Source organism: Schistocerca piceifrons, chromosome 6 (genome assembly GCF_021461385.2).
Source record: "Schistocerca piceifrons isolate TAMUIC-IGC-003096 chromosome 6, iqSchPice1.1, whole genome shotgun sequence".
Taxonomy (NCBI): domain Eukaryota; kingdom Metazoa; phylum Arthropoda; class Insecta; order Orthoptera; family Acrididae; genus Schistocerca; species Schistocerca piceifrons.
Genome location: NC_060143.1, coordinates 358933418 through 358945487, shown reverse-complemented (window position 1 = coordinate 358945487; position 12070 = coordinate 358933418). Strand labels below are relative to the sequence as shown.

General features: G+C 39.6%; 1 protein-coding gene across 1 annotated transcript in view; it reads right to left on the bottom strand.

The window, feature by feature from the left end:
* LOC124802602 (protein turtle-like) overlaps positions 1–12070 on the bottom strand; it is an 888421-nt gene that overhangs the window by 86392 nt on the left and 789959 nt on the right. The gene's annotated exons all lie outside the window — the stretch shown is intronic.

Genomic DNA, 12070 nt, shown 5'->3' with positions numbered 1-12070 from the left:
TAAAAGTTGCCCCCTTTCCTCTGTGTAGTGTCCCTATTCTTCATGGTTTTTTCACTAACAAAAGAAGAAGCTTATTGTTCTAAAAAAAGTAAATATTTATTGATGGTCCTTGTAGCTTTGACTCTCATTCACACTACACAATGCTTACAAGCAACAGCAGTATTGCCACAGTTTGATTAACAATGTTTGGAAATTATATAAAATGAAGCAACAATTTTAAAGATTAATTTAGTGATGTTTATGAAATGAAAATAAATGAGAGTTTAGCATTATCTGTCAATAATTAACATTGTTTGTCATACTACTTACTTCTTTTCTATGTAATCTGATCTCAATGTTACAATTTTTATCATTAACTTCTGTTCTACTTTCAGCACAAGAATTCCATAGGGAGAAAAACTGCACTTCTTCACCAGCACATGCTTTTAGAACTTTTTTTGTCATACAAACATTCTTGAAGCAATCCTTTGGATTATCACACACTACCCCTTATTTTATAAAGACACAAAGCTAATATATGTTTCTCTTTGTATTTTCTTTGTTGGAAAGACAATAATAGAATGCTGTTAGTGAATTATCTGTGTACATAACCTTCACTTTAAAATTTCCTTTCCACTGTTTTACCTGCCTGCAGTTATAAATAAGATCAGTCCCTCCAAGTCACCTTCCAATTTCAGGCCCGTTGCACCATTAAGCAAGTTAACACATTTAAGTTGATGTAGGAAAATTTAGGATGACTTTAGACAGAACATACATTCCGTATAACGAATGGCAACTTCCTTTAATGTGTATATATGCCAGATAATGTATTTGAGTGAAAGGAAAAATTTCAATAGGTTTCATCATAGAATTGTTGAACTGAATTGAGCTGAATTTTATTTGATCCTGTAGGATTACATTGTGTACAGTAAATGTATATGTAATATAGCACATGTCAAAAACAGAAAACATCATTTATTTCCTAAGGAGCAAAAATTACACCCTCTAATATCACTCATTATATAGAACAATATGTACAAATTTAACATAATAGGTACCCTTCAAAACAGTAAAATTTCTTTTCCACCACATAGACCGTGAGTTGTTTTTGAAAACTTGGTGTCATGTTATAGCATCTACTACATGTGTCATGGCCAAAAATCAAAGTTCGTGCCAACCAGTGATGTTATGCTTACCTGGTGTGATAGTGTTGCACGTGTGTTGTATCAAGTGATCACATATGTCAATTAGCTTCAATGTCAGCCACCAGTGATGCAGTGTTTTCTATACATGCATATGATTTCTATGTGTTGTTTCTCCTTGGTATGTGAATTTTATGTTTTGTGTGTTCCTTTCTTTTAGATTTAGTTCTCTACAGTCCGTCACTCCAGGTTACAGTAGTAACCAGTTCTGTTCATTTGAATTATCCTTATGATCAGGAATGTTTTTATTACTATCTGAGCATTCTTGAGAATCTGTTGCTGCCTGTAACGACGTATTAACTAGCTAGTAGCAACCAGTTATTTACACAGTAAAGATATGTCAATCCAGCTCAACTTCTGTCTTAGACTGAACATGGATTCGAAGGTCAGTCAGCTCAGGTTACACTGTATGCGACAAGGTGGTGGTCCCGATGTGATCTGAACTAAAGAATCAGAGCCATTGAAAGCTAAGACTCTGCTGGATTTATTGATAGATAAGATGTCTGAGGAACAAATGGTGTCCTGGCTATCAGTCTGTTCACTGTCCTTCTGGCTTAACAATCCTGTGTTGCGGTTTGAACATGTGGACGTAATTGCTACACGGGAATCACAGTTGATTTGACAAAATTCACTCTGATTGTGAGCCAGCTTGACCACTGTTTCGCCACTGAGGTTCAAGATGTCATTACTGCACCACTGCAGAAAAACTTGTATGACAAACTTAAATCAGAACTAATCCAGAGAGTTGCAGTATCACAACAGGGACACATATGGCAGCTACTGAGCCAGAAAAACATAAGTGATCACAAGCTGTCATAGTATTTGCATTGTTTATGGAACAAGGTGGATACAGTTACTGTGCTGGACCAGTTGCTATGGATCCTGTGGAGCAGCTCACTACTGTATCAGGTCAAATAAATTGTAGTGTCACAGACAGAGATTTCATTGGACGAGAAGGCAGAACTTGCAGATTGCATCCAGGAGGCCACTGCACTTTCTCAGGTTAGTGCAGTGACAGTGTCGGGTAGTAGTACAGCAGTGGCCACCCAAGTTGTGTGCAGATTTTGACCATTTGGTGTAGAAGGTACAGTTGCTGTAGGTACAAAGTTTGGCAAGCTTATGTCCCAAGGCAATACCAGTCTTGTACACGGTGTTACCGCACAAGATCACAGAGCTGTTTGTGATCCAACACTATGTTGTCTAACATGGAACACTGGTACCACCACAAGTTCAGAGAGCAGGCCCAGAAGTGCACAGCCCCTTGCACGTTTTAAATGCCAGTGACAGCTGGTCGTAGGAGCAACCGGCTGTGCCAAGAAGTCACAACAGCTGTTTATCAGCGAGAGACGATCCAGTCAGAAGTACCTAATAGACACTGGTTTGGACTTGGGCGTCTTACCTCACACTTCAGTGCACTGTTACACATTGCTGACAGTATTCTCTTTCTCTACACTAACAACTCATCCATTTCCACATATGAAACTCAGTGGATTTAACTGAATTTGGGGCTATGCTGAGCATTCACCTAGAATTTTGCCATCATGGACATCATGGAAGCCTTATGATCTCTTGGCATATTACCACTTCATACCTGATGTGTGCAATGCTCAGCTGGTCAGTGGTGTTACTGGCCTGATGGCTGCAGGGTTCCAATGAGATGCAGTTGTGCACAGCGCTGAGCTGATACAGGTGTGTGACAAGGAATACAACCCCCTGCTAAATCAGTGTGTTGACTTGACCTCCTGGCACACCTACACAGGTACCACACAATATGATGCATCACATAAAGACCAATGACAGTCCACCAGATTCTTGCAGGCCTAGGCACTTGGCACCTGATCGCCTGCCCATCACCAAGGCAGATGTCAACACAATGTTTAAGTAAGGAATAATTTGACCATCAAGTAGCCCCCCCCCCAGTCATCTCCTATATACCTTGTTCAACAGAAAGGAGAAGCATGGTGCCAGTGTTGTGATTATCACACACTCAATTCCTGACCAATGCCTGATCATTGCCATGTGCCACTGTTGCAGGACTACAATTACATGTTACACTGAGTGACAATATTCGGTATTTTGGACTGTGCCAAGGTTTATATGCAGATTCCTGTGGCAGAGGAAGAAATTTTGAAGGCAGTGATTATTATTCAGTTTGGACTTTTTGAGAGCAAATTCATGACTTTTGGGTTATGGGATGTGGCTCAAACCTGGCACAGGTTTATCGACTCTGTCCAGCAAGGTATACCATTCTGCTTTTCCTATCTCAGTGACTTACTTGTGTATTTGGCCACCAAGGACCAACACTACCAGCACATTAAAGAGGTATTCAAATGTCTGGACAGTATGTTGTGGTGTCAAACATGGCCAATGACGTTTTTTAACAATCCGAAGTTACATTCCTGGACCAACACATATCAGCTGCAGGCTCCCTACCATTAACAGAGAAGGTTGAAGCCATTCTGCAAGTTTCAAGACTGACTAAACTGCAAGTTCCAAGACTGACTACAATTAAAGAATGATGTCACTTTCTAGGAATGGAAAAGTTTTACTGCTGCCATCTACTGTGTGCAGCACCACTGCAAGAATCAGTCAATGCAGCACTTACCAACCCAAAGTTAAAAGGCAGTGCACCAGTGCGGCAGTCAGTGGCAATGAGCTTGACCTTTGAGGCTGCAAGGCAGTGAATGGTGGATGTGGCACTGCTGGCACATCCCAAGTTTGACGCACCTTTGACACTGGTAGTGGATACAAGTCAAATAGCTACCGGTGTGGCTTTGCAGCAATTGTCAGATGGATCATGGCACCTGCTTGCGTACTTCTCACAAAAATTGTCACCATTGCAACAGAAGTGAGGGTATGTGACCGTGAGCTCTTGGTTGTGTAGGAGGTGGTAAAATACTGCTGGCCATGAGGCAAGAGGGTTTATGCTCTACAAGGATCATGAACCATTGACCTACACTTTCAAGTGGAATAGTGACAACTGCTCTCCTAAGTAGTACAATCATGTTGAGTTCATAAGCCAATTTAGTATGGACATTAAACACATTTCTGGCCATGACAATGTGGTGGCCAACTGTCTTTTGCACATCAACAGTGTTGTGAAAACTACAGATGTTTTGGAACTAGCCAGGGCCCAACAGCAAGACCAAGACCTCAAGACTTTCATCAGTGATGCCACTTCAGAGCTGAAGTTAAAACTCACTGGCATTCCCAGTGATGACTCGTAGGGAAGTTCGCACCCACTCCTATTGACCATGTTTCAGCACTCTTCACAATCTGTGTTACTATAGAGCCTAGTCAACTAATTTTGTAATGGTTTGTATGACTTAGGGTGGAGAAAGGACTACTGGGAGTGCACACAAACATGTCCCCAGTGTCAGAGTTGTAAGGTGATTCACCATGCGTACTTGCCAATCGGTAATTTCTCGGACACTGTCATGTGTTTTGCATATGTGCACCTATACTATTATGTAGGTTTTAGGCAAACTTCTTAGTAACTTATTTCTTAGTACTGAGGTCCTTTTTCAAGCATTGTCATTCAGTGGTGTATATTTCACATCTTCTTATTCCTGTATGTTTTGTGGGTGTGAACACTATCATTTGTAACACACTCTGAACTATCTTTTGTTTTGCATATTACTCTTTTATACACATACAAAAATGTACAAGTTAAGATTCTTACATCTTTAAAGCAGTTTCTTCATGCTTCAGAAGTCCTTCTTCTTAAATTGATCATAACTGCCTTTTCTTATATTGTGAACACACTTTTCGTTTCTTGAATGTTTAGTTTCGCCACACTGTCACTCCATGGTGCAAGTATGGTTCAAAGAATCCATGGTGTGCTGTGCATAGAAGCTGTTTGTCTTTGTACTGTGGTACTTGCTTCTTTATTAATATGACTGAGCTGAGTTCCTTACAGAGAGAATTAATGTGCTGTTTCCATTTCACCTCATTATCCACAGCAATACCCAAGGTTTTATTGGATTCTACTTCTTCCAGTTTTGTATCATTCTCCTCTAAGCCCATATGCACAGACTTACCTCTGTTTCTGAACACAGTGTATATGGTCTTTTTCAGACTTATAACCAGTTCATTTTCCATAGGTCATTGAGCTGTGATGTTTGCAGAAATATATGCTCTTCTCTCAAGCTGTTCCACATTGTGGACTGAATTTACTATTATTGGGTTATCTGCATTTTCTCTTCAACTCCTGTATCATTTACAAACAGATTAAACATCAATGCCCCCATTATTGAACCTTTAAATTTTAATGGCTTTGATTTCTGAGTGGCACGAGTTCCCTACAGATACATACTGCTTGCTGTTGCATAGTTATGATTGCATCCACTTCTGTTTGAATGTCATGCAGCATAACCTCTGTTATCTGGCCATTCATTAGCTGATTCCTTTGATTATCTGACCATGTGTGGTTTTGGTTTTGTCAAGAAAGAAATAAGGAGATCCCATTTCCAGGCTCTATCATAAGAGAAAAAGTTTTTGAGATGCATCACAAACTACTGGGGGGGGGGGGTGGAGGTAAAGGGGGGGGGGTGGAGGTAAGGGGGGGGGGGGGGCTATTAGGCAAGTTGCTATTTCAAGTGAAAAACATTCTGCTGGTCATATACATAGGGAGTTCACTGAAAAAATAGGCTCAGCAAATAACTGGTAGCTGAGTAATTACAAAACATTGATGAGAGTGGGCTAAGCTACAAAATGCTCCTGCAAAAAACCCTTTCTTCAAAGAATGCAACTGTCACAGCCACGAAACTACCAAAGGATAGGCTGACCACTACAACATATAGTAACACAAGTGGTGACCATAAATTGTCGTTGTTTGTAATTGGCAAATATTCAACAAAACTCAGCACTTCCTGTTTATCACAAAGTTAAAAATAGTGCTTAGATGAGTGGTAATTTGTTACAAGAATGGTTTTTTGGTACATTTGTTCTGGCTATTAAAAATACTTGGAATTTAAACACCTACCACCCCATGCAAATGTATTGCTAGGTAATGCCCCAAGCCACGCCTCTGAGTCTGAAATTCAACGAGCCGACATAAAAGCTAAGTCCTCTACCCCTCGCCCCACATGACTTCAGTAATACAACTGCTGGACCAGGGAGTCACTGAGTGGTTAAAATGACATTACAGGAAGAAATGTGTCAGCACTTGGTTAGAGAGAACAGAAAATGGTAGTGATCTTTTTAAAGAAATGAAAAGCCTCAGTATAAAAAATGTAAATTACATAGTTGCTCAAGCTTGCAAGGAACTTAAGAAAACAATTCTACAAAAATCATGGAAGATCCAGAATGAGATTTTCACTCTGCAGCGGAGTGTGCGCTGATATGAAACTTCCTGGCAGATTAAAACTGTGTGCTCGACCGAGACTCGAACTCGGGACCTTTGCCTTTCGCGGGCAAGTGCTCTACCATCTGAGCTACCGAAGCACGACTCACGCCCGGTACTCACAGCTTTACTTCTGCCAGTACCTCGTCTCCTACCTTCCAAACTTTACAGAAGCTCTCCTGCGAACCTTGCAGAACTAGCACTCCTGAAAGAAAGGATATTGCGGAGACATGGCTTAGCCACAGCCTGGGGGATGTTTCCAGAATGAGATTTTCACTCTGCAGCGGAGTGTGCGCTAATATGAAACTTCCTGGCAGATTAAAACTGTGTGCCCAACCGAGACTCGAACTCAGGACCTTTGCCTTTCGCGGGCAAGTGCTCTACCATCTGAGCTACCGAAGCACGACTCACGCCCGGTACTCACAGCTTTACTTCTGCCAGTACCTCGTCTCCTACCTTCCAAACTTTACAGAAGCTCTCCTGTGAACCTTGCAGGTATTTTGGAAGGTAGGAGACGAGGTACTGGCAGAAGTAAAGCTGTGAGTACCGGGTGTGAGTCGTGCTTCGGTAGCTCAGATGGTAGAGCACTTGTCCGTGAAAGGCAAAGGTCCCGAGTTCGAGTCTCGGTCAGGCACACAGTTTTAATCTGCCAGGAAGTTTCATATCAGTGCACACTCCGCAGCAGAATGAAAATCTCATTCTGGAAACATTCCCCAGGCTGTGGCTAAGCCATGTCTCCGCAATATCCTTTCTTTCAGGAGTGCTAGTTCTGCAAGGTTCGCAGGAGAGCTTCTGTAAAGTTTGGAAGGTAGGAGACGAGGTACTGGCAGAAGTAAAGCTGTGAGTACCGGGCATGAGTCGTGCTTCGGTAGCTCAGATGGTAGAGCACTTGCCCGCGAAAGGCAAAGGTCCCGAGTTCGAGTCTCGGTCGGGCACACAGTTTTAATCTGCCAGGAAGTTTCTTATCATGGAAGATGGTTAGTCCTAGCCTAAGAACTACCAGAAACTAATGAGACACAGCAGATTTAGTCAATGATTTCCAAAATCTCCAGAATGATATCCAGCCTACTGATGTAGAGGAATAGTTAGCAGAAGGTGATGATGCTGTTGTTACCAATGAAGAATATGAAGATGATCATATCATAAATCTTGTTTTGCAAGAGGAATCACAGGACGAAGAAAAGGAAAAAGACAAGGGCAGCACCTCTGCAGAAAGGATGCATTCAAGATTGCCCTCAAATATTTGGCACAACAGCCAACTGCTACAGCTATGGACATACTGTGGACACACAAATGATAAGATGCCGCCACAGAGTCAAGATTTAAGAAACTGGAACATAAAAACATTTTACACTTTTTTAAGCAGACTACTAGTGTCTAAAATTTTCTGTTTTTCTTTCTCTTTATCTGAAATGTAATGTTTTGTTCCTAATTTTGATTTATTACATTGTTTTGAGCTCTGTAAATGACTTGTTCCATTTTCCTCTGATTATACGACCTTTGCAGCGTCTTTGACCCCACCATTAGCCCCAAAAGTGACAATTAATTGTGGTTCTATTGTAGTTTTCCAATTTTTCTATCAGTACTCCATAGACACTGGTGTTGAATGCTTTTAAGAGGTACAAAAACACTGGAGAGACAATTTTTTTTTCATCTACACACCGTATAATGTATCATGCCAGACTGACAATTACTGATTCTGTAGGTTTACTGGCTGGCCAGTGTGGCCGAGCGGTTCTAGGTGCTTCAGTCTGGAGCTGCACAACCGCTACGGTCGTAGGTTCGAATCCTGCCTCGGGCATGAATGTGTGTGATGTCCTTAGGTTAGTTAGATTTAAGTCATCCTAAGTTCTAAGGGACTGATGACCTCAGATGTTAAGTCCCATAGTGCTCAGAGCCATTTGAACCATTTGTAGGTTTACCCTTTCTGAAACCATCTGTGATGGAACAAAATGTTATGTTTGTCCAGATAAACAACAATAGCTGTTGGGCTCTTCCTTGTCATCTTTCTTGCACACTGGCATGACCCTGCTTATCTTCAGTTTTTCTGGAAAAATTCCACCTCTGAAATTCCATCTGCATTACCTTGTTTTTAGCGTTCATTGTGATGGTGTAACTGCAGCTGTTTTTGCCTCTCTTATAATTTTTGTATACTTTTTTTGTTATATTTCATAGTTTTCAGCTTCACCCATCTGTCTCAGTCCCTGCAACTTCACACGCTGTTCTAAAAATACTTCACTAGTAACCCATTGTGTTTGATCTTTTGTCTCTTTACTTTGGGGAATGCTGCATTAAAATGGTATTTAACTGTTGCAATAAAGAAATCCTTACATTCTGTACCTGCAGAGTTTAATTCCAGATTTTCCTACTTATTATTGTTCTAAAGTTGTTAATACTTGGTTTACTGATGATCCCGATTTCTTTGGTTGTTCAATTTGATACTAATACTATGAAATCAGTTCTCAACAGCAGAACAACTGTCCATTATGATCAGATATTTCTGTTTGAACTACATGTGAACATCATCACACTACTAACATTAGTAATGAAGTGTCTGACTTTGGAAGTAACTTTTGTTGGTGCAGGTATTGTTGTCCCCAGGTTATATCCCCATGTTGTAGTTTATTAACAATTCTTCAAAATCTTGTCTTGTTTTTTTATACTTTTCCCATGACAAAATTAAAGTCTTCACAATATCAATGCTCCTCTTCATATTCAACTGCAAAGTATGGTAGCAATTTCTTTTTTCCTTTCACAAAAATGTTAATCTTGCCACCTGGTGATCTGTACACACTAAACACTCTTAAGTCATCTGTCAATATGCCAGTAATTTTGAAGTCTTTTACTCTTTGGAGTATTTAGGAGTTTGCCTATTTTAATTTATACAGAAACTGTATCACCTTGATGTTTAGATCTAGGGAAGTAATTAGAGAAGATATAGTCCTTTATTGTTAGATTATCTACTTGACTTTCAGTTACACCATGTTCACTGGTGCATAATATGTCTAATTGTATTTCACTGAAGAATACTTCTGCTTCTAGATCCTTACTACCAGTGTATTGGATAATCTGATGTAGTACTTTTATGTAAGTTTCCTTTTCATGATTTACATATTTTGGACTGTATTCTGAGAGTATAGTCTGTATTGTCTCCTTTTTAGGTGGTGCTTTTGAATTTCACCTCCATCAGACCACATTAGTTCCCATCATTTCTAATGATTTTGTAGGTACCTGTAAACATTCTGCTGATTGAGTGTGTTACACACCACAGTCTATTTAGATTCATGAAACACTCTCATAGGCATTTACTACCTAGAAATATATTTGGGTACACAGTTTACCTTGGACATAAATTTGTTACTCTCTAATCTCCTTTTTATGATTTCAGTCAGTACGAGCCTGGATCCTACATTAGCAATTCTTCCCAAATGAATTGTACTTCTTGTCTCATAAGTAATTTCTTCTTTGCTGCTGCTTCTTAAAGAATTCTTTCCAATGCATACAAACACATCAGTGTAATTACATTTGGATTCAGAATCCATTTCTGCAGTTGGTGGATTTACAATTCTCACATTTCTAAAATATTTGTCAAGTTGTTGCATTCTAATTCAAGGTCACACATCAATTTTGCAGTTGGGCAGTGATATTTCTCAGTAGCGAGTTGCCAGTTGTAAGAAATTCATTTCCTTTCCATTGTACTGCTATGGTCTTTTCTTTTATTTTACCTTCCATCACAAACATCTATATTTATCTACAGATTTTTGCCTCACTGAATTTATTGTGGTAGTATCAGAAACACAGGATAAGTTATAGTTTTTAAAATCTGTGTGAGCATATTTATTTTTGCAGTCTTGTTGTATTTCCATTCTACAGATTTCACACACATAGGACTGTTTTCCTTGGATTACTCTATAATGTCTGTTCTTTATGGTCAATATTTTGGGTTTTAATGTCTCAGTGTCACTTTGTGGTAACTTGACAATTTCGTTTTTTGAATCCACTGCACTTACAAGATCAGCTGCTTCCACACTAGACAGCTGCGCCATGTCCATAGACAATGATCAGTAGTCAATTTTATGTTTACTTTCACATATTTTCTGTGCAACCAGTAGTTGCATCTGACACACAAAATAACTTTCAAAAACCTTTCATCACTCATTTTTCACTTTCTCTAAAAAAGAACTGTTTACTTTTTGTATTTTGAACAAGAGCAAAGAGTCCCTACACTTTCTTACTGGTGCCATTTTTGCAGCTCATTACACTTGGTAAAGTAAAAGGAATTAATGGAGTAGGAATGATTATGACGGAATTGGCTAAATGTGTGGAATAAGTAGACTATGCAAATGACCGGGTTATTGGTGTAAGGCTGAAAGGAGCACAAAAAGATTTACTGATTGTCCAGATGTATATGCCAACTTCAGAACATGATGACCAAATTGTAGAGGAAACATACAATGTAATAGAGAGAATAATGGACGAAAATAAAAAATGCTGCAAAATAGTAATGGGAGACTGGAACGCCATTGTGGGAGAAGGGAAAGAGGGAAACATAGTAGGCAGTCATGGTCTTGGAAAGAGAAATGACAGAGGTGAATGGTTAATTGACTTCTGCAGGGAAAAGCAGCTGATAGCGGCAAACACATGGTTCAAGAACCATAAGAGGAGGCTCTACACTTGGAAATCACCAGGGGATAAATATAGAAACCAAATCGATTTTATACTGGTAGAAGAAAGATACAGGAATGGAATCAAGAAGATGCACACATTACCAGGTGCAGATATTAATAGTGACCACAACTTACTTATGGCAGAAATAGAAATAAGAATGAAAAAACTGAAAAAGGCGACAATGGTGAAGAAGTGGGATCTAGAGAAATAAGGTCCAACAAAGAACAAATTACAGAAATGCTGTCTCGGGACTATCTAAACACATTACGAGACAAAGAAGCACCTGATAATGCCAACGAGTACTGGAATATGCTGAAAGAAGGAATCATTAAAGCAGGACAGCAAAATATAGGATATGTAAAAGGGATAAGGTCAAAAAAACCATGGGTCACACAAGAAATGATTTCCAAGATGGAGGAGAGAAGAAAATTGAAAAACAAGGACACTGAAGATGCAAGACAGATATACCGAAGGTTAAATAATGAACTGCGAAGAGAAACGGAGCAGGCTAGGAAAAAATGGCTAAAAGAGGAATGTGATGAAATTGAAGAACTGGACAGGAAGGGAAGATACGACTTACTATACAACAGAGTAAAGACTATGACATGGGAACAAAACAGAGCAGGAAGTGCTACTATGGAAATTTTGAGTAAAGACGAAGAGGTAGAGTACAAAGATCGTGACGATGTCCTCCAGAGATGGGAAGAATATATAAAAGAGCTATATGACACAAATAGCAAACCAGAAACTCTGGAACTTGAATCACACAACAGTGTAAGTGATGAAGAGAAAGGACTGACCATCATAATGGAAGAAGTAAAGTCTGCCATTGCTGCAATGAAAAATGGCAAAGCAGTAGGTACAGATACAATACCGG